This window comes from Anser anser (assembly GCF_964211835.1).
Source record: "Anser anser genome assembly, chromosome: 7".
Taxonomy (NCBI): Eukaryota; Metazoa; Chordata; class Aves; order Anseriformes; family Anatidae; genus Anser; species Anser anser.
This window is the reverse complement of record NC_139727.1, coordinates 8,396,158-8,419,919: the sequence shown is the minus strand read 5'-3', so window position 1 is coordinate 8,419,919 and position 23,762 is coordinate 8,396,158. Positions and strand designations below refer to the sequence as shown.

At 36.1% G+C, this 23,762-nt stretch overlaps 1 protein-coding gene across 4 annotated transcripts in view; it reads right to left on the bottom strand.

The window, feature by feature from the left end:
* RET (ret proto-oncogene) overlaps window positions 1-23,133 on the bottom strand; it is a 127,628-nt gene extending 104,495 nt beyond the window's left edge. For 2 of the 4 annotated variants that reach the window (XM_083843790.1, XM_083843791.1), the window contains exon 1: window positions 6,530-6,645. The gene's annotated coding sequence lies outside the window, so the exon portion shown is untranslated. Of the gene's footprint in view, window positions 1-6,529; window positions 6,646-22,266 lie in introns of those variants that run through there. The other 2 variants (XM_083843792.1, XM_083843794.1) reach the window with 2 other exon arrangements.
* Between the last annotated feature and the right edge of the window lie 629 nt (window positions 23,134-23,762).

Sequence of the window (23,762 nt, the reverse complement as noted above, 5' to 3'; positions counted from 1 at the left end):
CCTCAATCTCACCCAGTAAATCAAAGAAAAGAATTTTTATATTAATTGGCAATGAGTCTATGTCTAGTCCGACTGCTGACATAGTTAGCCATAATAATAAAAAACATTTCTGTGGGAAGTGAAAATGCAGTTTGAATGTTAATAATGCCTTCATTTTCTGCCCTGATTGATTTGTTTGAATAGTATTCAAGCAGCAATGTCCCTGACTCAATTGCCTATCTCAGGAGAATCACAGAAATCAAGTAACTTATGGGTTGGTAATTTATACAAGTGACTCTCTGTATATGGAGTTCCATTTCAGAGACAGTTCTGGAAAAACATAATGGTGATTAGGTGAGAAATCACTGCAGAACAAGTTTCAAATTCTGAGCATTTTTCCATTCCACATTGCTTACTTTTCTCACAAATTGACTTTGCTTAACAAATACAATATGGAAGAAAAGGCTCTTTGGTGCAATCTGGACAGTAAAATTACTTGTGTCCTCTAAAATTTAAAGTATTCAGACTACTTTTTAAAAAGAATTAAGAGCATGTTCTGACTCTCTTCCCCAAGCAAGCCCATAAAATGTCAATTGAGTAATCATAAATTAGTTAAATCTCTCCCACATCAGGCTCAATTTGCTGATACATGCAAAAAGCCAATGCTAGCAGGCCAAGCCTCTGTGTGTTAGGTTTGTATTTTGTTATAAAACTTTGCACCACATATTTTAAGTATGTTTAAAATGTTTACATTTCCATTTTCCAGACAGCTAAAGAAATGTGGGTGCACAAATTGATTATTAAAAGCAGCATTTTTAAATATTCTGACATTAAAAAATCTTAATTTCAGTATTTTCTTCATATATTAAATGTGAATGACCACTATATGTGAAGTTCAGAGAATTAACTTGTGCGTTATACGCCTGTTAAAGGCCTCATAGGTCATTTGAGTTCTTATTAATATGGAATAAAAAGAACTTAATAAACACAATCCACTAATAAGTCTTGTTACATTACCTGAGTCATTGTTTCCATACAACAAACATTTTCAAGTAATGAAGCCTAACAGGCAAAATAAATCATTGAGAATTTGATGTTTTTTTCTCCTCTACAGAAAGCAGCAGTAGTAGTTCAAAATATCAGTCCATCTGACAGAGATGTGCCCAGTAGATATGGAAAGAAGAGCTGAGCTTGCAAAGTTTGGAAATTTCATTTTCTAGTCAAATGGGAAGTAGATGCCTCAAAACAATAGCTTTCATACCTTAAAAGGATGAAAATCATCCACCTGTGCCTTTCCTTAGGATTAGATAATACTGTACATTACAAACATTACAGATGAAAAATTTAAAGAAAAACTTTTGAAGTAGACGGATGGCATGCAGTGATACGCAGTGAAATCCCCATACCTTTTCTTGCTGAGGCCAAGAGATGGAAGGGGCAGATTGACTAGAAAGAAGTTCCATACGTGAAAATTAGAAGTAGAACGGAAGCAACCCTTATTGTAAAGGATATGAAAATTGATAGATTATTTAAAATTGTCTTTGCTAAAATCAGCCCAGGATATCAGACTTCCAGATGCTTTGTCTGCCTCCCTCTTTGGGGGCTGAGTGTCAACAAGTGCACTGCTGCATACTTGGAGTGTTGAATTATGACCTACTACAGCAACAGTACACTTGGCATCACAGTTTCACAAATTATAGATTTATATTCCTGAACAAGTATACAATTAAGCAGAGTTTTTCCAAATGGCTCTAGAGGAGACTTGGGATTAAGCAAAAATGATGACTAATTTATCCCTGACTTCCCTTGATAATATTCACCCTGTTTTCTAAGTGCTGATAGTCATTCACGTTAATAAACACTTAAAATATGTCAAAGAACTCTTACACCTATCTGGAATGGATACTGTAGAACATTAGATGAGGAGCAGGGTTTAATTCACACAGCAGTCATTTTTCAGTAAACCAAACTGTTCTGGGAACAAGCTTAGGGTTCTCACTGCTGAGCGACTCCTGCATCATTCCTTCACTTCAGCAATAGAGTAGTGATTTACTTCCAGCATCGTCCCAGAGACAAATGAAAGGCTGGCCACTCTACAATCAACATCAAACACCACATAATACGTGGTGATCAACATCACATAACATTAGTCTCCGTGGGACAGAAAAGAAACAAACCACTGTAGTCACAGAGGGCAGAGACACGTCAGACAAAAACAAAACAAAACAGTCATTGATAGCAGAGAATGCTGGTAAGCCACCATCATTTAGAGCGTACATTTAGTTCTACATACCCACTTCAGTAGGAAAAAGTGTAGAAAACAACCATAAAGGGCATGGTAGCAATATCTTGATGCGTTGGCATCAACAAGATCAGTAAAATCCAAGGACCTGGATCTTTAAATGGGTGCACCACAGCATTGCTACAGTTAAGCAGATAGGGCGGTGCTGCCTTTACACTTGCTAAGGAGCTGGCCTTGGAGCTGAATGCTTCAGCTGTAAGAGGAGGATATGTGGTTAGCTTTAACTTGTCTCATTAACAAAGAACAGGCAAACTTTCTTATGTGTGAGGCAAGCATAAATGCCAGAATTCAGGCAGCTAGCTGAAAACAGCAGATTTGTAGTTGGCTTGTCAGCAAAGACAACAGAAGTAAGACATACTCCATACTAACAGCAAAGTGGGAGGCTATGAGCACAAATATTCACACAACTTTATTAGAAGGAGAAGTACTTAAAATATTCCAATATTCTCAAAATAAAAGATTTTCACAGAAGTATTTATCTTTTACACCCGCAATTAGTATTTTGTGAATTATTTTCTAGAGGCATAAAGAGTAGATACTTAAAACACTTACACCTCACCATGTCCTTTCTTTAGGATAAGCAATAATTATTCATGCCTTCAGTACTCTTAAGTGTAGCACAGTTATTCAGATAACATGCCAATATAATCCTTAGAGCATACACTTGAGATATGATGCACAAAATGCTTAAAATCTTTTATCTAGAGATATTATTTATTACATGAAAAATACCCCGTTGTATGCAGATCTATTTAAATCCTATGCAATTAAAAAAAAAAAAAAAGTTATTCTCTTGATAAACCCTATGGAAATGAAGTTTCTCTCAGCACACTAGTTTTGTGCTGGTAGAAGCTTGTACTTCAAATAAATATGCTACATCAGTTCCATGCCTCTTTCTCTGAAGTTCTTATTGCTAGGATTTCATTTGCAAAGTATTTGAACACAGTACATAACTCAAGCAGGTTCTTGTCAACATGCATTAACACCTTTTACTGCTTCATTTATAAGAGGCATTTCCTCCCTGTTCCCTCCATAGCATTTGTATTGAAGTTCATTATTCTACAAGTTGCATTGATGTTGCTGTGTGAAGTTCAGACTTAACAAAGCTACTCATCTACATACTGCAATACTTTAAGTAGTTGCCTATTGATTTTTGCTTCTCCTTTGAAACCATTATAGCTGCTTCTGATATTTTTGTTAAACACCCAATGTAAACGTAGAAGATGGCACAAGGACGCAACAAGGTTTTGCAAAGAACCTCATAAAGTTTTAAAACTAGTTAGCTCAATTAAGAGAAATGCATTTCCTTCTTTTTCATGTAGAACATGAAATAAATTCAGTGTCTTAAGTGAAATCCCCTTTGTTAAAGAAAAAAAAAATCAGAAGGACCCTGTGAATTCATTTATCATGTTCTAATCAATATCACAAAAATAGTTGATTTGGTTTTCCACACTTAAGAACTTCTAGAAGTACAGTAGCTTTATGGCAATTTCTGGGCATAAGCATTTTAAAAGACACATGTTAGAACTATTCAATTATAAAATCAGACAGCAGTATTTTTAGCAAGACCTTTCTAAGCAAGCCATTTAAGATATATTACACATAGGTACCCAGAGTCCTGTCATATATCTTGAGCACGGATGATACGTCTGCAAGAATGCTTGTAGTTTCATGTCAATTTTTCAAATTTTATTCATTGGTTTAATAGTCCCCTGACACACTTTTTTTTTTTTTTTTTTTTTTAAGATATTAGCTATTTCGGCCCTCAAATTCCATCATTTTATTAAAAAGTTAATTTTTAAAATGGCAGCATGACTCTTAACAGACAGAGATTTTTAGAATTAGTCTTTCTTTAATGCTCATCTCAATACTGATCTAAAAGATAAGAACATTCAGATGGATGAACTTCAGCCATTATGGCTTCAGATAATTCTATAGGCAGGCATTTCCCCAACATTAATATGAACCCACTGTGTTTCAGTTTTCAAAAGCTTGCTCCTGATTTGATATCTTAAGGTGGATTCATTGCCTTCTGGTAGATTAAGCACCTTTTTGCATTATAAGACGTGTTACATTCAGTAACTTTCTGAAAGCTTTTTAAGTTGGCTGCTTTTTATGTTGGTAGATTAACTGCCAAAACTCTAATCTTCAATGCCACAAGACAACTTGCTCTGTCCAAAAACGATGAGCGGTGAACATTGCTAGTGATATTTGCATGATCAGTAGGCAAAATTCAGGTCCTTATTCTTGTGACTGTATGATTCAGTAGTGATTTGTCTTCTGGCTAGTTTCTCAGTTTCATCCCTGCTTTTGAAAAAGAATAGTACAAATTGTGTGTAACGAAATCCAAACCTGCTGACAGGTTTTATTATGAAACCTACATTTGGGCCCATTAAAAACTTTCATCATTATCCTAAGCTGAGTGAGTGTGAGCAGATTTATGATTTTGGTTGGAAATGATGCTGAGCTCAGAGGTTTCATATCATTTAATGTGAAACCAGGCAAATCTTAGCAATTTTGGATTACTTTTAATATGTACTTCTGCAAAAGTTCAAACATGAAATCCAAAGGAGGGCTAGAGAGAATAAAAACAGACAAAAGACTACATGAATATCTGGAAACAAAGTGGTACTTCACCTTTCTTGAAAAACTGGAAGGATTTACATAGGTGGAATACTCAAGAGTTGCAAACACTATGTAGATTGTAATTTTCACAACATTCGATCTTGAGTTATGTTAGTATTTTTACTCAAGGTCCCCTGGTCATCAGCTTCAAATGACCAAGGTAGCCACTGTATGTTTCTGTGGTCAATATGATACACAGTCTCCTTTTGCTTAAGTGCAGCATGCTTACAGCCTTGGCAAGTGCACAGAAGAATATTACTATTACAGGTTCCTACGGAGCATTAAAGCTGTACTCTTCTCGGAGATGATGATCCCTTCACTACTGATATATAACCAGCCATGGAAGTAAAATGCATGACACAGGAGATGAGATTTTTGAGCAGAAAGAAAATGGAATGATCCTACAGTGAGAAGGCAGATGCCAAAGAGAAAGGATACGGGACATGAAATGCAGGAGTGGGAAGACAGCCATAAGTACACGAGGCAGCTAAATTCCACAAGTTGAACAAGGGGGTCTAACGTAGGTGGTGACACAGATCACAAGTGATGGTTGTAAAGACATAAGTACTACTAGAAAAGGCAAACTAGAGGACTCAAACAGTGATCCACAAGAACCTTGTCTTCAACATGTACATTAGAGGAGGCTGGAAAGAAATTACATAGTATGCAACACATAAGGTCACTTCAACTTAGATCTTACTCTGACCAAGGTCTTACTCTGCCACCCAATAATTAAATGCTGGATTTCACAAGTGAGCAGAGGTTTAAAATATTTTCTGATTCTCAGTAATATTCACTGCAGTGATTCTAGATACTTTTGTTAGTTATGTAAATGTCTAGTCTTCTGCTGCAATAGCTATTCTGTTGGAATATTCTGCATTGAAGTAGAAGTAATTTACTATTCCTCAAACAAGCAATGAACTCCTCGAAGGACTTTTTTCTTTATAACATCTTTGAGTAAAAAAAAAAAAGTCTCATGTTCATTTGCATGCTATAATTAAAAATAAATAAATCAATTTTTTCTCAGCCACTATTAACCTATTCAAGTATCCTTTGATGAAGACATCTCAGATGACTACTATGGCTACTAGTAAAAACACATTAATTATAAAGTAATAATAACAATGTTTGTTAAGGACTAAAGGATAGTCTTCAGGCTATTGAGTCTACTTTTAAAGGTTGGCTTGTTAGACTTTTGATAGATTAGCTTAGTTTCTGGGATTTTTTTTTTTTTTTGAATTATGTGAACAGGTTCATAAATATTTCTGTTTAAAAGGTGGATATGGAAGTCAAATGTTCTGAGTTTGGCAGGAGGAAATAATATTTTGTTAGCTTCTTTACAATGTTGAGAGAATCCATATGGAGGTCAGACTTCTGATTCAGAAGCATGTCATTTTCCCTCCCTAGGCAAACCAAAGACTGGTCTAGAAGTGATATGGGTGGTTCTAATTTTCAACATTGTCTTTAACAGGAGGAAGAAAAACAAAAACAATAAAGTAAAACTGAGCAATATACTATATACTATATAATCTACTATATTTCCTCCAAAGTATCAAGACCCATGCATGCTGCAGCTAGGCAGTCTTGAAGCTAACAAAAGTCTTTGGATTTGAAAGCACTTACCAGAGATTTCTTTTCAACAGGAATAAATCCTTGACTTTGCATGCACTCAAACCAGCGCAGCCAAAATAATCCCCTCAGGGAGAACCACCAGGAAATGGGTCCCTGACAAGCAATGTCTAGTGTAGAAATCACAGAAAATAAAGAGTGAGGGAAGAAGGAAGGCATCAGCATACATACCAATCTTTAAGTGTTGTTATTGATTGGATAATCAAAAGGTGCATTGCTCAATAAGGACAGCAGCTAATCTATATAGTAGTGACAGGGAAACAAATCTAATTTTAGCTGTGGTTCTTTTGCAACATGAGAATTAAATATATATATATGTATATATATTCTTTTGTAATTTTATTAGCCCAGATAAACTACGCTGATGTAGAAAGCAAATCTAATGTTATTATGGCACTGATATGTACATTTAGCAGAGGTTATCACATAGAAATGTCTATTATTACAAAAAAAATCTATGCAGCTTAATCTCAACTCATGATTCTTTACTGCTGAATAGTCTACACCCTTTCCCCCTCTCAAGTCTACCTTTTAGATTATCAAGCTAATAAACTTGCAAAAAGCCTGAGTCCATACCCCAATCACATTCCTAACTTCTAATTAGCTAGGTCACTTCTGAAATTAAGATATAGCTCCTACGTTTTTTTCAGTCATTTTTTCCAGCCTGTTATAATGTAAAAATTAAATTACTGGTACTTGCTTTTATTTTACCTTTTTTTGAATTCTAGAGTAACAATCGTCATTCCATCACTGTAGAACCAAGCTCAGTTTCTGTGTTGGCATTTTTCGTTTGTACTGATTTTATCTAATATTATGTAATAAGAACAGGTGACAATAAAGAACATTTAGGCTTTTGAGATGAAGCACATACATTTTTCACAGTTTCTATTTTATGGTTCTGCTACTAGTGAGAACTCCTATTTCTGTAGTCTCACTCTATAGAAATAAGCTATGTTTTTAGCCAATATTCATTTCTGTGAAAATAAAACAACAAAATACAGTTCAGAAGATTGCATATTTTTCAAGACTATGAAAAACAACAAGAAAAATGAAAATTAAACACAAAGTATTTCCACCATCTCTGGCTTCATAAAGCATTGCCCATTACTCAGGCGCACACAAAAGACATTCAGATCACTTCTATTTACACACTGTAAAAAATCTTTAGCTATTTTTTGACTGCTTACATTCTCTCTTCCACTGAAAATACTTGATTTTATTTGCTCATAGATGTCAATCACTAAAATCTTATGGTTCATAACTGAAGCACGATTGATACTACAAAATCAGTGTTCTGAGTGTGGATATCTTAGATGGACTTAGTGAAACTGTGCTTGGTCTTTTTCTGGGGTTTACTCAAGCTCAACCTCTGTCCCCAGTTTAAGCAAGCACTGTAGAACATTAAGAGAGAAAAAAAAAATTAATTTGTGACTACCTTTTAATTCTCAATGTTAGGTGAGCCAAGAAGGAAAATGAAACCTCTCAGTCTAACACACACACACAAGACTATATTCAGTTTGGAAAGCTTCTGTTCTCTTAATTTATCTATTTGATATTAAGCTTTTTAGTAGAGGAATCATTACTTTCTATGCCTACCTGCAGCTGCTACGAAAAACTCGGCATTAATTTTCCTATATCTGATCATGTATTAGCATAATGTTAATTTGTTACTATTATTGAAACCATCACCAGGAAAGAGTCCTTTATTTTTACAGTCAACACGATACCAATTCACAAGATAAATGTAGATTTGTATTGCTATTGATTTTACCTGTCAGCATCCATAGACATCACCCGTTGTTCCATAAAAACGAAGCAAGAAAGGATGTTCTATGCTGTTTCAAGATCACATTCAAGAAGGATATTCAGGAATCATATTCTTACAATTGTTAACACCCTAAGTAATGGTCTAACTACAGATGAATCCATACTTGCACATGAAGCAATGTATAGATTTCAAGAGTCACTAGGGACTCATCAGTGCGATAGATAATTTTTTGGTGGAGAGAATATATGGCTGCTTTAATCCTCACGTCATAATGTAAGATTGAAATTGCCAGTTCTATGCCAGTTTATGGCAGCACTGTTATTCAGCAGCTTTAGGTCCGATCAGCTATTTCAAACTCTCCCTTGGCTGTAGCTTGAAAAGAACAAGGGAAGACACAGAGAGGCAAAGGATACTTAAAATAAATCTTGGCTAGTGCAGTGGCTGAGGAAAGACTTACACCACTTTATCACATATCCTTTGTACGATGTTAAATCTAAATTAATTAAATAAATCAGTTGATGAAATCACCCTATAAATGTGACAGCACATCATAATTCACTGCAGCTGCAAGAGCAGGGAGCAGATGGAAGACGTTGGATTTTTCTCTGAGCTGAAGTGCCATTTTGCAGGTCCAATTCTATTTCTTTTAAGATTACTACAAGTGCATGTGTACAAAGGGCCTGATTCTGCAGCTGCTCCTTGCACAATACTTCACTGTCAGGAAGTTTTCCACAAAAGCAAAGCAGCTGCAGAACTGCACCTTTCACATTTCTTTCTCTCACAGGAGAGGAAATCCTGGCCTGTGTAACACTAGTGGAACTGAGGACAAAAGTTGGCTTTAAGTTTAACTGTAATACATTAACAAGTGAAAGGATTGTCTCTGTTGTCTTCTCCCTATACATGGTACATTAAACATTTCTTTTAACAAACATATTCACATCCTCTGAAGTTCAAGCTTTAGCACCAACAAGCGATCCACATTTGGTGCATTGCAGGTGGCATGTCAAACAAAACTACTTGCTGTAGGCTAGCTAGGACTGAAAGTTATTAATTCACCATTAAGCCATACAAAGTGAACAAGGAGAAAGGGAAAATAGTGCCTCAGCCAGGAGTCTGCGCAAGTGGATTGACTGCACATGGAGCTGTGAGCTGCTTGCAGTGTCTCTTGCAGCTTGCTAGAAACTGCCAGAGCTGCCTTGCTCTGTATTTTATTTTTAAAGAAATAACACAGTGATGTGGGAAAAGGGGTGTGGGGGGTATGTGTGTGGGAGAAATAGGCAGCTCTTAGACTCTATTTTCATCTTCTGGATTCCAAGAAAAAAGGCAGAGTGCAGAGCAATATGAGCTGTCCTGAGGAAACCAGCGTGCATGCTGTGCCCTGTCCTGTGGTAGACAGTAATGCTGAAGAATCAAATAAAGTTGACTTGCAATAACTTGTAGTCACACCCAAAAATCTATCAAAGGCAATACAAACCCTTCTGTACGTTTTGATAGATTCAGGTTTATGGTTTTTTTGTGTGTGTGTTGTTAGTTTTTTTGTTTTATTTTTAATTTTCTCTGAAAATCATCACCAAGGTCTGATAAGCAGCAAAGTTAACTTCCAAAACATGAGACAAATGGGAAAGGCAAACTAGGGAATCTGGACCGTGACCATATCTAGATATCATGCTATGACAAATGGTAACAATTCATGTTCTGCTCTTCCGAATACAGACCCAGGCTGCAGGAAGATTGGGATTCATCTCCTCTTCTCATTTAAAGCTGGTCTCAGAAATAGGGATTCACAGTGATAATATATTACAGGCTCTCATGAGTATCTGCCTAAACACTAAACTACTGAAGATGGTAAAAGAGAAAAACACCCCTATTTACTGAGAGCATCACTTGATGTTGACATAATGCATGGACAGAGCTCAAGCTATAGGCAGGGAGACGGACAGATCTCAAGCTATAGGCAAGGAGATGGGCTTTTCTTTTTCTACTGAGGTGTCTGGACATGGTAAATATACTGTGCCTCCCACAGTTTGTTGACAGACATACACGCAACGAGAGGTAATGCATTTATCCTAAGGTGAACATTAATCATGATTGGAGTAGTTAAAATTTCAAGAGTATCCAGAAACCAGATTAATAGAATAGAGTCAGAACAGAGCTGAAGAAGTTATGTGATGTTACTCTGCCTTCACACATCATCTATCACACTTTTAAACTTGATTTTAAAAGTCTTCTGTACATCATTATAGCTGCCACTCATTAGCTTATCATTCTTTCTTCCTATTCTGTTTTTAGGCATATTTGAAAGCTTATATTTATTAAGTAATCCTTAAGCACTTTAAAATCAAGAGTGAATGTTTTATCTACGCTAACTTTACAGCCTTAGAACTACAAACCACAGGTCCAGAACATTTGCTTTTATATTAACTTTCAGATCTCAAACAATTACTAGGTACTTGCAGCACATTTATATTGGAATATTAACATTTTTATTATTCCTGTAACACTGGTAGTCCAACAGCCTACTTGTCAAGATCATGTTCAAACACTAATAATGTCTTCCAGAGAGTGAAACTGCTTAGCAAAACATGTTATCTGCTCTAGATAAAAGACCTTAACTGCTACTATAATTCCTAACTTTCTCTGCTTCAAAAAATGCAATAAAATTTTCTTTTCCTTTTTTTTTTTTTTTTTTTTTTTTTTTTTTTTTTTTTACTTTTTATGGGTGGTAGGTGCTAATTTTGGTTTTTATTTGTATCAATAACTTGAAAATCAGAAGGGGCTGTGACTCAAATGGTTGATGCTGACTTGTTGAAATGCTACGTTTTCATGTTCAGAGAAGGGCTACAATGGTTTTGAAATCAAACCTTTGGGGTGGGATACAACTGAGAGAGAAGAGGACAGATGTTGTGTAATTAGAGAATGAAAAGAAACAACTGTTCCAACATTTCTGCATTTCAGCCCATAATCTGCAAATGAGAAAGCAAAACAACAATGGATTAAAAGATGACTAATTTAATGAAGAGTTAATGTTACGAGATACGTATGTGTGTTTATATATATATATATAAAAACATATATATGTAACAAAAGCTCTCTTATTTTTTTTAAATGTCTATTAAAGCAAGCTATTCCCACAGTGGGAAAAACAACTTTATGAATATGCCCTTATTCTTATCAGAAACATATAATATTCAAATGGCTTAAATGTGGCCTTCAATGCAACATGCTCTTAGCTTGCAAGCCTCAATTTGGTTGACAAATAAAATACTTAAATACAAAGCAGAGGTGTTCTCTTGTCCTCCCTAAACTTAAGCTTGACATCACACCACTAGTGCAGACTGCATTACTATAGAACCACAATATGGAATAGCTCCACCAGTAGTGATACTGTTATTCAAAAAGTTGCACTATCATGCAATCAAACTTTACGGTTTCTAAGTGAACCGAAATATCTTTCTGACTTGGGTGAGTACTCTGTGATATGCCAACAATGCAGACACGGTCAAAATAATGCGAAGTTACCAGTTGACTTATCTATGTGCCAAGCCATTCCTCATACGTCAATTTGTGGGGTCAGAAACAAAGATGAAAATAATAACAAAACAAAACAAACAAACAAAAACACAATTAATAAAGTCATAATTTTTTAGGAATAAAATCAGCAAAAATAGATCTGCTTCCATTATAGGTGAACCCAAATAAGCAAATTTACGTAGGAGTTCAAGACTAGTCCCCAAAAAGCAACACTTAAAGTGCAGGAAGATTCAGATTTGACTGTCTGGGTTGTATTAATCTCTAATTTACTTAGCTATTGTTAATAGCTGTCATGCAATGCAAGAGCTAGTTTTGCTCAGAAGAAGCAAGCCTTTCCCACACAGATTTACCACAGCAGGGGAAAAAAAAAAAAAAAAGAGGAAAAAAAAAAAGATGGCCAGATGTGATTGTGGGATCCTGTGAGCAGTTGCTCATTTTTAACTTTCTGACCCTCTGTAGTCTACACTATAACAACACCCCACTGGTAACAGCAGATTTCACAGAAATGGATAAACCGCCTTGAGAACTGGAGAGGATAAATTTTCTTTATCATGTTTCAAGGATGATTAATAACACAGAGACACCTTATCAGACAGATCCAGGCCTTGCCCCGTGTCAGCCTGTCACCTGCAAGCAGAAGGCCTGACACCACACAATGTATGCAGGGCAAATCCATGAAAAGCAAAGTCTGCACAGTTTGTGCACAGCAGCTCCTGAGCATGCAAGGTGTCCCTGCCTGCTAGCAACCCAAAAACAGTTAAAAAGAAACCTTCATGGCTTAAGCCACTGTAGAAGCTGGCAGTCTATAGACTTTGGTCTATGAAAACAACCTTTTAAGTCATACTCTGAAAGTCTCAATCTGCATATATTCCTTCCTTTGGTGGACTTGCCCTTTCACAACAGAAAATGCAGCTAAGCAAACCAGCCAAGATTGTTGGTGCCCTTCAAAATGAAGCTTCCCTCTGAATTTAAGAAATGTTGAAAACACGTCTTTATTAGGCAGAGTGTTTTTCCAGGTTGTCTGGTCACCACTGCCTGGATGGGCATCTTTAGTGTGCTGTTTGGTTGCTGAGAAAGTTCTAAAGAGCATATGGTGTGCAACAAATATTTTATACAGCTCATGGCAATATAGACTTTTTTTGGTTTTGTTTTTGGTAATTTTTAATAATCCTTATCTGTTTCCTAGCTTGCATATAAAAGGTGAGTTTGCTCCTCACACAAACTGGCTTGTCTTGAAGGTAGTTGACTTTGCTCAAAGCAGTTGTTCATAATATTTGAACTAAACACCACAAACCAGGGTCCTCCAGAAGAAAATGCCTGTATCACTCCTGTATCCCAGAACCGTTGGTGGCAAAAATTTACCCAAGTATTTTTTCCCCTCATCTCTCATGAAAAGGGACACAAACAAGCCTGGTAGTTCCTCATAGAAAATATGATTTAGTACTTAACCAGAAAGAAAAGCAGCTTCTACCCAATAACCAGCTCAATGAACATTAATCTCTCTCACCCAACAATGTCTTTACTTATTAAGAGTCTTAAAGCAAGAAGGTTAATATTAGTTACCACATACATCACAAGCTACACAATAATCAGCGTTTTTATAGGTCAAATACAAATACTCACTCCAGTGTTCAAGTGCAGTATTTACTGCTATGTGACTGCTGTGAGCTGAAGAGGAGTTTCGTAGACTCACAAGTCTGTCTTATTCAGGAATAACAGGTGATTTAAGATACAATCTTTCCCTCTAAACCTTTCGGTTGCTTATGCTGCCATTGTAATAACACAACCACAGGGCAAAGAGTCTTTATTTCACAATAGCACTGAGATGACAACTGAACTGATAAATCTTGTATATGACTTTCATCCCAGAGCAGTTCTACTTCACTGTAGAAAAAGCTTTACTGCAGGCTTCCTTCATATTCCATAATATTGATTTCAGGTTTTTTAAATACCTAACCCAGTAGTTTCAAATTAAGCAATGAACACTGCACCGGATTTGTGAACAGTCTTAATATGATGAATAGTTAGAAATATCTCTATCAGCCTACTTAAATAAACTTTAAACTTTACACAGTACAGAATGAACTCTTTCTCACCTACAATTGCTAGAAATATTAAGTATCTTATTAACATTACATACGTCTACTCATCATTATGACAGAAAAACAACATGATCATATTTACAGCAAGAGTCACAGCTGTGGGTGTCCCTTACAAAATGAAATTAGTTTTGATTTTGTGTCATGACAATGCTCGTTAATGACAAGTACTCTAAAAGGGCGAGATCAGACAATGGTGGCAGATCCATGAATCATTGCAACAACAACAAAATGAGTAACTTAGTGAGGGTCCACACTCCTCTCTCCTCTAGCTGACTTCTCAGATATATTGACTCTCTCTGCCCTTCAAGGAGGAATCCCATGGGATATAAGGACTGTACAGTAAGTACATATATTAAACCACCAACAAGGGCTCAGCAGGCTCTGCTGACCACCTGAATGACAGATGTGCTACGCAGATGGATAATATGATAAAAGCTAACAAAAGGCCTGAAGGCAACAAAAACTGCACATGCTCCTGTGCTGCCTCAGTTTTTAAACTCACGCTAGAAATTATTCTATCAGAAATCAGCTAGGTCTGAGGAATAGCTGAAATTGCAACATGAGTTTAAAATGCTGTATTTTGGAACAATAATTTCAACATTTTCTGAGAAGCTTACATCTGAAAATGAAATTACTTAAGTTATAAGATCTTTGAGGCAAGGCTCAGTTTTGCTCTGTAACTGCAAAATGTCTGATAAATTCCTGGGAAACAGATGAGTAATAAAAATTACTATGATTTCTTAATTTCAGATGCGAAATTGGAACATTCTGAAATCCAGGCAAATCTACTTATTTTTATGACACTGCAATAACCAAAATTACTTAGTTTATCAACACAATAAGCTCTCTGACCGTACTTTATTCTCAAACCTGTATAAAAGTTTACTGGCCCTACAGGACTGATCTGCTGTCTCTTCAGTGAGTCTCACCCTTTATAGAAAATCTTTCATTTTAAATATGTGCCCTTTCACTTAAATACTAAACATATAGAAAATCTGTTTTATTTTCCTTGAGACACAGACACCACTAAATAACAGTTTCTAAAATGTATGTACATGTCTGTCTTACAGAAACATATTTCTCAAATTACATATAGCTTCAAAATAGAAAACCTATGGTTGAGATTATCACCATTTCATTACCGCGTTGAAAAAGAACAATAAATTCTGAACATTCTATGCTAAATACTCGGGTAGAAGATATAGTACACAAGATAATCTCCCAAACTATAAAACAATTTCAAACAAATACGTGGCCAGGTTCTGAGCAACCATCACCTCCTCCTCCATCGATAGAAGAGACTGTGACATTACAGTTTCCAAATAGCTAATGTTCATGTCACACTTAATGAGACAAAAAGGTTCAATGCAAAAGGTAATTGCTTCTGCTGAGTAGGAGTGGAGGGACTAAACAAGAAGGTTGTTTTGCTGGAAGTTTATGCTGTCCCAGCCCAACTATCTTATTTCTGCTCATATATTCTTTTGGCAAATGAGTCAGAAAAATCCATTCAGAAGGTGAGAAACTAATTCAAGAAGGAGAAATGCAGGCTCCAGCAAACTTTTCAGAGCTGCTAGGAAATTGCTGGTAAGAAATACAGCACTGAGTGCAGTAACAACCCTTTAATAAGAGGGAAGAATGACAGAAGAGGAATATATGGCACTGTCTAGGGCTATTTCACATATCAGCTAATCAAAAATAATTCCACTGAAGTCAACCAATATTTGTAAGCATAATATAAAAGTAAATTGGACAAGCATTAGACTTCTCCTAAGGTTCTAGTTATGTGTTCATTTCTCATGGTGACAGCGCATATTGAATTGGTCTTGGCACTCTTCCTTGTCCTGCCAACTGCTTATTTCTACAATACAGAGTTATAATACAAAGTATTTCTTAGTATTGGCCTCTGAAAAGCATTTAAGTAAAACACTGCATATATATATATATATATATGTGCTTACACGTAAAGCTACATGACATGGAAGAGAAGCTGGCCTACTCAAATTATTCAAAAAGAAGAAACAATTTTACCAGTAGAAAATAATTTTTAAAAAGCAATATAGTCCCCCTTTCCCTCCCCCTCTTCCCCCCAGTACAAACGATGTTTTCTATTGATCAATGATTACGGGTAGTTTTTTGGAAGTTAATTTAAAATAGACATCTAATTTTCTCTGACAAGCTACATATTCAGTTTCACACATTATGTGACCTTGTGGATCGATGGCTCAGAAATTTTCCTGTTTGCTGTAGTGAATTGTGCCCCACAGTCTTGTTATGCTATGGCTGGGCAGCAACACAGTGCCCAGCTTGCCAGCTCTGTGACAGATGTTGTTTGCAGGGATGTTGATAGCTTCTAAAGAAAATGCCAAATTAAGTGCACTTGGCAGTGATCATCTTGACCAAAACTGTGGGAACAGCTCCTCACCCTTCCTCAGAGGTACAGAGGACTCTCTGCTCCAAGGACTATTTAAAAGGGGGAGGATCTCCAAGGAAAATTACAGCTTATTTCTGTTTTGGGAGATGCTACCAGAGTTACGGTCTTTTTAAAACTTCCTTCAGCCTCTACCCAGCTCCTTATAAAAGCACACCATGTGTGCAACTTGTGTTCTATTTTTTGTTTCTGCTGAGGTGACTACGATGTTTGGCAGCTTGCAAAGAGGTAGTGGCATTGATTTTAGTTTCATGTTTAATGGCTGTGACGCAAGTGGCACCTGCACACCGTGGCGCAGAACTCCCCCGGCACTGACCTTTGGCCAAGGCACTCTTGGCTCTAAATGGATCTCAGCAACCTCCTATTTTGTGGAACTGATTATTTGATAATGACTATGGAAATATGGGACGCTAGCAGAATATTAACATAATAAACTATAAGCCAGATTTTCCTAAATTCAGCAGTTGCAGGTTGAAATATCATTTCCAGTCAGGCAAAAATATCACAATACAAACTAAACAAAATAAAAGCACAGCCAGCCTCTATTCCCTTTAAAAAATTGTAGTCTTTCAATCTTATGGAAAATGACATTAGTGTTTTTCATTGGCTTTTTCATTTTCTTGTTTGACATGTTTTTTCCCCCCAGAATATTGTCATCTTGCTCCCCCACTCTCCCCCTTTCCCTCCACACTTGTAGCTTTTATTTCTCTTTGACAGACTACTAGCTGGGTATCAAACAATCAGTGTTGATTAAGTTTATAAAAATTGAGTTCCTCATCTTCTAATCAATATTTTTGTTGAATTGCAATACTATAAATTTTCCCAGCCATTTACTTTATTCCCCTTCCCATCTGAACTAACCCCTCTCCAACTAGTAGTTAGGAATGTAACCTATTCATACATTAAAATGATCTATTACCCAAATCCCCTGTGTGCTGTTTTCTGTAATAGATGTTTAAGTACCATACTTTATATGCACGCACAAATGCACATGGATAGATAAATCACTGAAATCTTTTTGAGGTTCATCCCATTGAAACTACACATATTTTGTAATCCCTCCCAGAATATTGACCTTTAATTAACCTGAGACACAAATGAGCATGTAAATCTTTAACTTGCTTTCTTGCAAAATAAAAATGCTTTTAAAATCACCTTAACATCCCAAAACCTGGAAGAAAAAAAAATGCAGAAGCAAAGGAATGAGCAAACATTCATGTATTGTAATAATTTTTCTTCTGATCAATATGCATTACCTTTTTCTCTCTATGCTGTTTCCAGTATTTTTCTCCTTATAAAACTTCACCCGCATTGCCGTTGTTAGATTCAGCTGTGACATGAATGGGGATGCTAGACAAGTGACTGTGTTGCTACTTTCTTAGAAGCATGCAACATACGAGGTACTAAAATATTAACTGCTCTCCCTACTTCTCCCTTACCATGCAAACAGGCTCCAGTACACATTATGTATCAACAAGCTCTCACACAAACTCTGGATGTCAAACCAGTTGGTGCATGCATCTGGGGTCACTATCATGCTTATGTACAATGAAGTGTATAACAGCAAATGACATACCTAGTCACAAATACTGTGACAAGTACATCAACAAGCTACCAGCTTTAGCACCTGATTAACTGAACAAAGACTGAGTCACAAAAGATCTTTTTGTCCTTTTGACCTATTTTTCAAGGGTGTTTATACTGCTGTCTTTATTGCTACACCTACCCAATGCCATAACTTCATAGCTACGTAGGTCAAGAAAGGGTATAGTAACCCTTCTTCTGAATGTGTTTTAAGAAAAAAAAAGTTTTTCTTGCGCAGCTATGATATGAATAGCCCCTAACATTACCGAAAAAAAGGGGGGGGGGGGGGGGGGGGGGAGTAAATGCTACCTTTTATGATGACTCGATGACTCTATTTGATTAAGTCACCTCTGCTATATGTGCTAAAGGAAAACCATAACAGCAGGTCGAGTTGAAGGGGATAAGCTGTTACAAAAACCACTGCCAGCAGTAAAACACATTTTTGACCTACAAGTGGCATGTTTATGTACTGGGATATCACTACAGAGAAGAATGCTTGTTGTTATACACATCAGAAACCTTACAGCTCTCTTCTGTCACAAAATTCATCTAGCATCCCATCAGCAGAGTGAAAGAAGAGAGAGATGAGCAAGAAGGAATACCAGTTCCAAGTGTATGGAACAATACTGAAATCAGGATCAAAAGGCCAAAGCTGCAGCACACTGGTACCCATTATCCCTTGGATTTTGTGGAATATATTCAATCACAAAGCCTCACAGAGCTTCACCCTTCCTCTGCCTGCTCCCCCACCCCAATGTTTGGGGGGATTTTGATCAGTTTGGTGTGTTTACAATAAATCAATGACTGCTCAGTTAAACTACTCAAAACAGCATAAGGAATATGGTGGAAATATGCAAAATAGTGCTTACATGATTTACAGAAAGTCATGATCAACTTTTACATATCCTATGTTTAGCTTAACACTCTTGATTATTCAGACTTTAGAGCAGTGAGTGTTAAGATTAATTCACACCAAACTAAATATAATTTTCTAAATTACAAAGTACTGTCACATGATAAAGTACAATATTTCATGTCTACAGATTAAGAAAATGTTCTAAAGTACATGCAATGCTAAAATTCTTATCACTGGCCTCTATCCTTAAAGAAAGCCTGCAACACTTATGATACCTGAGGAGATGTGGGCACCAGAGAGCATTGTTGCTGCAAGGAATGTTTTATACTACATACAGAAGTATTCTTATTTAAGAACTTGATAAAACCTTTGAAACATTAAAAAAAACAATTTAAAAGGGGGGGAAGGGGGAGTGTAGAGGAGAAGGCACAGAATCAGATACGTTCAAACATAATCCAAAAAGTATTTGCACAGTTGACTATGCCTACTTTCAATCTGCCTGATTTCAAAGTTTGTGAAGCTTGCTATATCCTCAGATGAACTCATCAAATAATTATATCTCAGATTATGATATCTGGGTGCAAAGACTCCTGATTCTCCTTCCAGCTCCTCCATTAACTTCACTGTGATCATTGGCTGTTATTGAGATGGAATTTGTAACAGAGCCTAATGATATTCCACATGGAAATTCCACTGAAATTTTTCACAAAAGGACATCTCATTTCTTTACACTTCAAAAGTCTCAAGCATAATATTCCACAGTATCAGTTTCACCACTTGTGGAATAATTTAGTTCTTTGACTCACATGACCCCTGTGACTGAATTAATAAACCAAAACTATTTCAACCTTTCACCTTAGAAATAGTATAGCATCTGGAAAAAATGTACATTTATTTGAACAGATATATTAATAAAATAATTCCTAACTCTAATATATCTATTTCAGCATACAAAAGTATCATTTCCCTAACATGTTTCACTGGTATCTAATGGAGTTCAAGGTGGAGTTCAAGGTTCTGTTAGGATGTGGAAAAAAATCGAGGTGCATATACCAAGTAAGGAACACCAAAGAGGTGAAGCAGGTCAGTTTGCTGAGCTGACGCAAGTAACAGTTGACTTCAGACTAAAAAGATCTCTGCAAAATGTGCATTAGTAGTTGAGTATTCCATACTTATGTATGATTTAGGGATGAACAAGAGGCAAAATTTACACTGTTGTGCCTTTATAAACACACACAATACATATATATGTCATATAAATGACAGCTAGTCACAACTAGACATGAGAAACACAGGAAAATACAAACATTGTGAATCATGTGCTACAAAGTTAGGAAATGCCAGACTTATTATGATTTTAACTCCAATTTGCTCCTGTGTACAAATGCATCATGATCCAGTATTTGATTACATGATTCTTGAATACCATTTCTTCCACAAGACCTCAGTTAGACTGCAGGTACGTTAGACTGCACAATATCCTGGGAAGAAAGGGAATGCAGAAACTTTGTGAATAACGAGTTGAATCTGCCTTGAACTTGCACTTCAGTTCCCATTAGAGTAATGGTCACTTTGGCTTTATGCTTTTAAACAGACCTATGCTAAAAGTATTACTGAAAACTGTAGCTGACTTCAGAATATACAATGGAGGAAGTACAGGAATCAAAACAGACAAAGCAGCCTGTCAGAGTGAAAAACATAGAAACTGCATGTTTAATCAACAGTGCACATGTGTAGTTGACACCAGAGTCAAGGAAGGCTGGTTGTTCTGGGTTGACACATCCATTGTTAAGAGAATAGTTTGGATGACTGGATGAGATATATAAGTAAAAACGTTAAGGATTAGAATAATTTTTAAATAGAAAATGCAGGCCTAGAGTCACATGAACTAAACTATGACAAAATCGTTTGCAAAGACGCAGTACAGATTGTGCCCTTGCTGACCTCACTGGGCAGAACAACTTCCATATATTGGCAACAGAACTGGACTTCTCTCAATAATCTGCTCTTTTCATTGACCTCCAAAGAAAGGCTTCTGATGTGTGTATATAGAAACACACACCAATTTATGTGTGTTTAGGAAAAGCAGCTTACGTAAGCCTCCTCTTGCTTTCATAAATTAGGACATACATTGAGATGCTAAATACTTCTGAGTTATGAATGCTTGAACTAGAACTATGTTGTCCACCTGGAAAGTATGCCTTATGGAAACTGTTATTGCATGAATAACTAGTGTCTAAATCCCTGAAAGAAAGCAGAACAATTGTTCTTATCCATAGCAGTTGCTGTATTTTTATTAAGGGGAAGGAAAAAGAAGACCATCTGTGTAGCCTTCTAATAGGCAGCCAAAATTAAAAATAATAATAACAATAATGTAAACAGGTGCTTTTTCATTGTTCTCTTAAAAACATGAAATCCCTGCTTGGGCCAGCGCAAGACATGATAGCGAGACAGAACCAGTATGGATTAATTCTGCTTTGCTTTTAGCACTGCATGTATAAAGCAGCAATACTAATTTAATAGGGGAAAATCAGAAAGAATATATAATATATATAAATCTAGGGAGCTATCAGGCAAACCATGGAAGAGCAAAGATACTTCTGGCATGAAAAAGAATGGGAAAAGAATGACTTGCAGCCATTTCCACAAACATTTATTTTACAAGTCAAAAATAGCCAGTAAAAAACATTGCCACAGAGCACTGATCCTCAGTTTCTCTTTGCTGTGACCTGAAACTTCAGTGATGATTATTTGACGTTATTTAATGATGAGTAATTTATTACATGATGTACTATTTAAAGCATATAGTTCATACAAATAAAAGACAAATAGCATTTTAACACAGTAGGTAATCCATTATTGACTCTGATGCATAACTATTACAAATATGTTTTTCACTTGGCTGCTTATTACTTATTTGTAAAGAAATATCTTATTAACAAAGATAGAATGAAAGGAAGAGACACAGAAACACATATATATATTTAGCCTACACTGAGCCGAGTTGCTACAGTTTAAAACTGTTTTTGATGTAGACTAATTGGAAATATTGATTAAAATGAAGCCAGCTCACTGGAAGGATGATGATAATAGGCTAATAATAACAATTGATTTTGCTTTGATAAATAAACCAAACTGTGAGCTGAAGGTACTTTGATTTTGACCTATTTATGGTCTACATTCCCTTTTTCCTATTGTTATGTTGAGTTTCTGAGATTTGATCAGAATATTATTAAAAAGATAAATCTGAAAGAAACACATAATTCACAGAAGGATTTGACAACAAACACTTCTATGACGGACCATTCTGAAATACAGAATTGGTTCCCTCCCCACACCCCACTCCAGCATTACCAAATTACATGTAGTGTGTGAGCAGCAGTAATAGTAATTAAAAATAATGAGGCCTGCTAGGTCTGCTAATTCTATTATCTTTATAGCATCAGGCTTCAAGCAACTCACCAGCAAAACAGTGCAGATGAGAAATCTCTTTAGAAGGTTTAGTGGTTGTTTACAATGCAACAGGATAATCCTTCCAGCCTGGAAAAAAAAAAATAATAAAACAAAATCAGAAAACAAAATCAAATGCAGACATTGAATAGATGCGGTTCAGAAAAAAAACAAAGGTTAATTGGTTGGTAATCAACATAAAACTGTTTGATTATTTTTTCTCCCCTCAAGAAAATCAGAGGCAACTAAGTAAGGTGCTGCAACATTAATTTTTTATTTCTCTGCAAAACCTATTTCTTCATGGAGTAAAAATGAAAAGTAGAATTTTGTATGCTCTGAATGTCCGTATACCATTTTAACTTTCTGTGTAAAATCCACAATAGTTTTCAGGAACCCTCTGCTACTCTCAGTTTTGACAGAGCTGACAACGCTATTCTAACTTGCAAGGTCCTAAAAGTGGAACTGAGGTGTAGGTCTAAACTAGGACTGTAATGAGGTCCTTTGTCTGTCCCAATCTATTAAATAAAGGATTTTAATTTATTTCTGCTACACTCTGATGCTGTCTCAGAGTCCCATGAGCTACATATGAGCTGTTGGAGATCATATATTTTTTTGCAGCTCACTAACACTTAATTCCTTACATTACCAGCGGAACAGCAACATTTGAGTTCCTAGGTTTAACATTTGCAAAACATCTTTCAGAAGATGATTGAACATTGTGCAATCTTCTTCTTTCTGCAGGCATCCAAATCCAAGCCTTCTGGAAAATTATGAATAGGCACCCTCTGACTCTAGAGGAGCCTTGTTCAGCAGCTCATTTGTGTTCACTGCTTTCATGTAATGCCTTTATCAACCATGACTGGAGGCACATTTTCAATGTTAGAGCTAAAACATGCGTGCATGTGCATCTGTATGTCTATGCGTGCAAGTGTACAGGCTTGGGGGGGGGGGTGTTAGTGGATTTAAAGAATCAGTCTTTTTTGTATCCTGTATCATGAAGTTTATCAAAGGCAGGTTTATCAACGGCTTTGATTACAGCGTTTGGCCTCACTACAAGAATCATCAAATCTTCTTTGAATCACAATGACAACAGATGTCATTAAGAAACTGAAAAAAGTAGCTCTTTAAGAAGATGATCACAATGCATCACAGTTTAAGCACATGGAAACCACACATTACTATTTACAAATGTTTCTGAATAACTTGATCCTCTTGCAGCACAGTTCAGAAGGCAACCCAAGCTGGCAAGCACTGCAGCAGCAGATATTGCTTGCAGCAATGGGGTGGGGAATAAAATTGAAAAAAATAAAAAAAGAAAAAAAAGTAGCATTCAGGAAACAGAACCTGTATTTTGCAGGCAAATCTATGAAGCTTGAAAGTATTTATTATTCTACATTTTAAAATGGAAATGGATAGATATACAAAACAATAATAATTTTCTGAAGTAACCTTTCATGTCAATTTGAACGTTATGCAAAATAATGCCATTTATACTAGATGCCATTTAA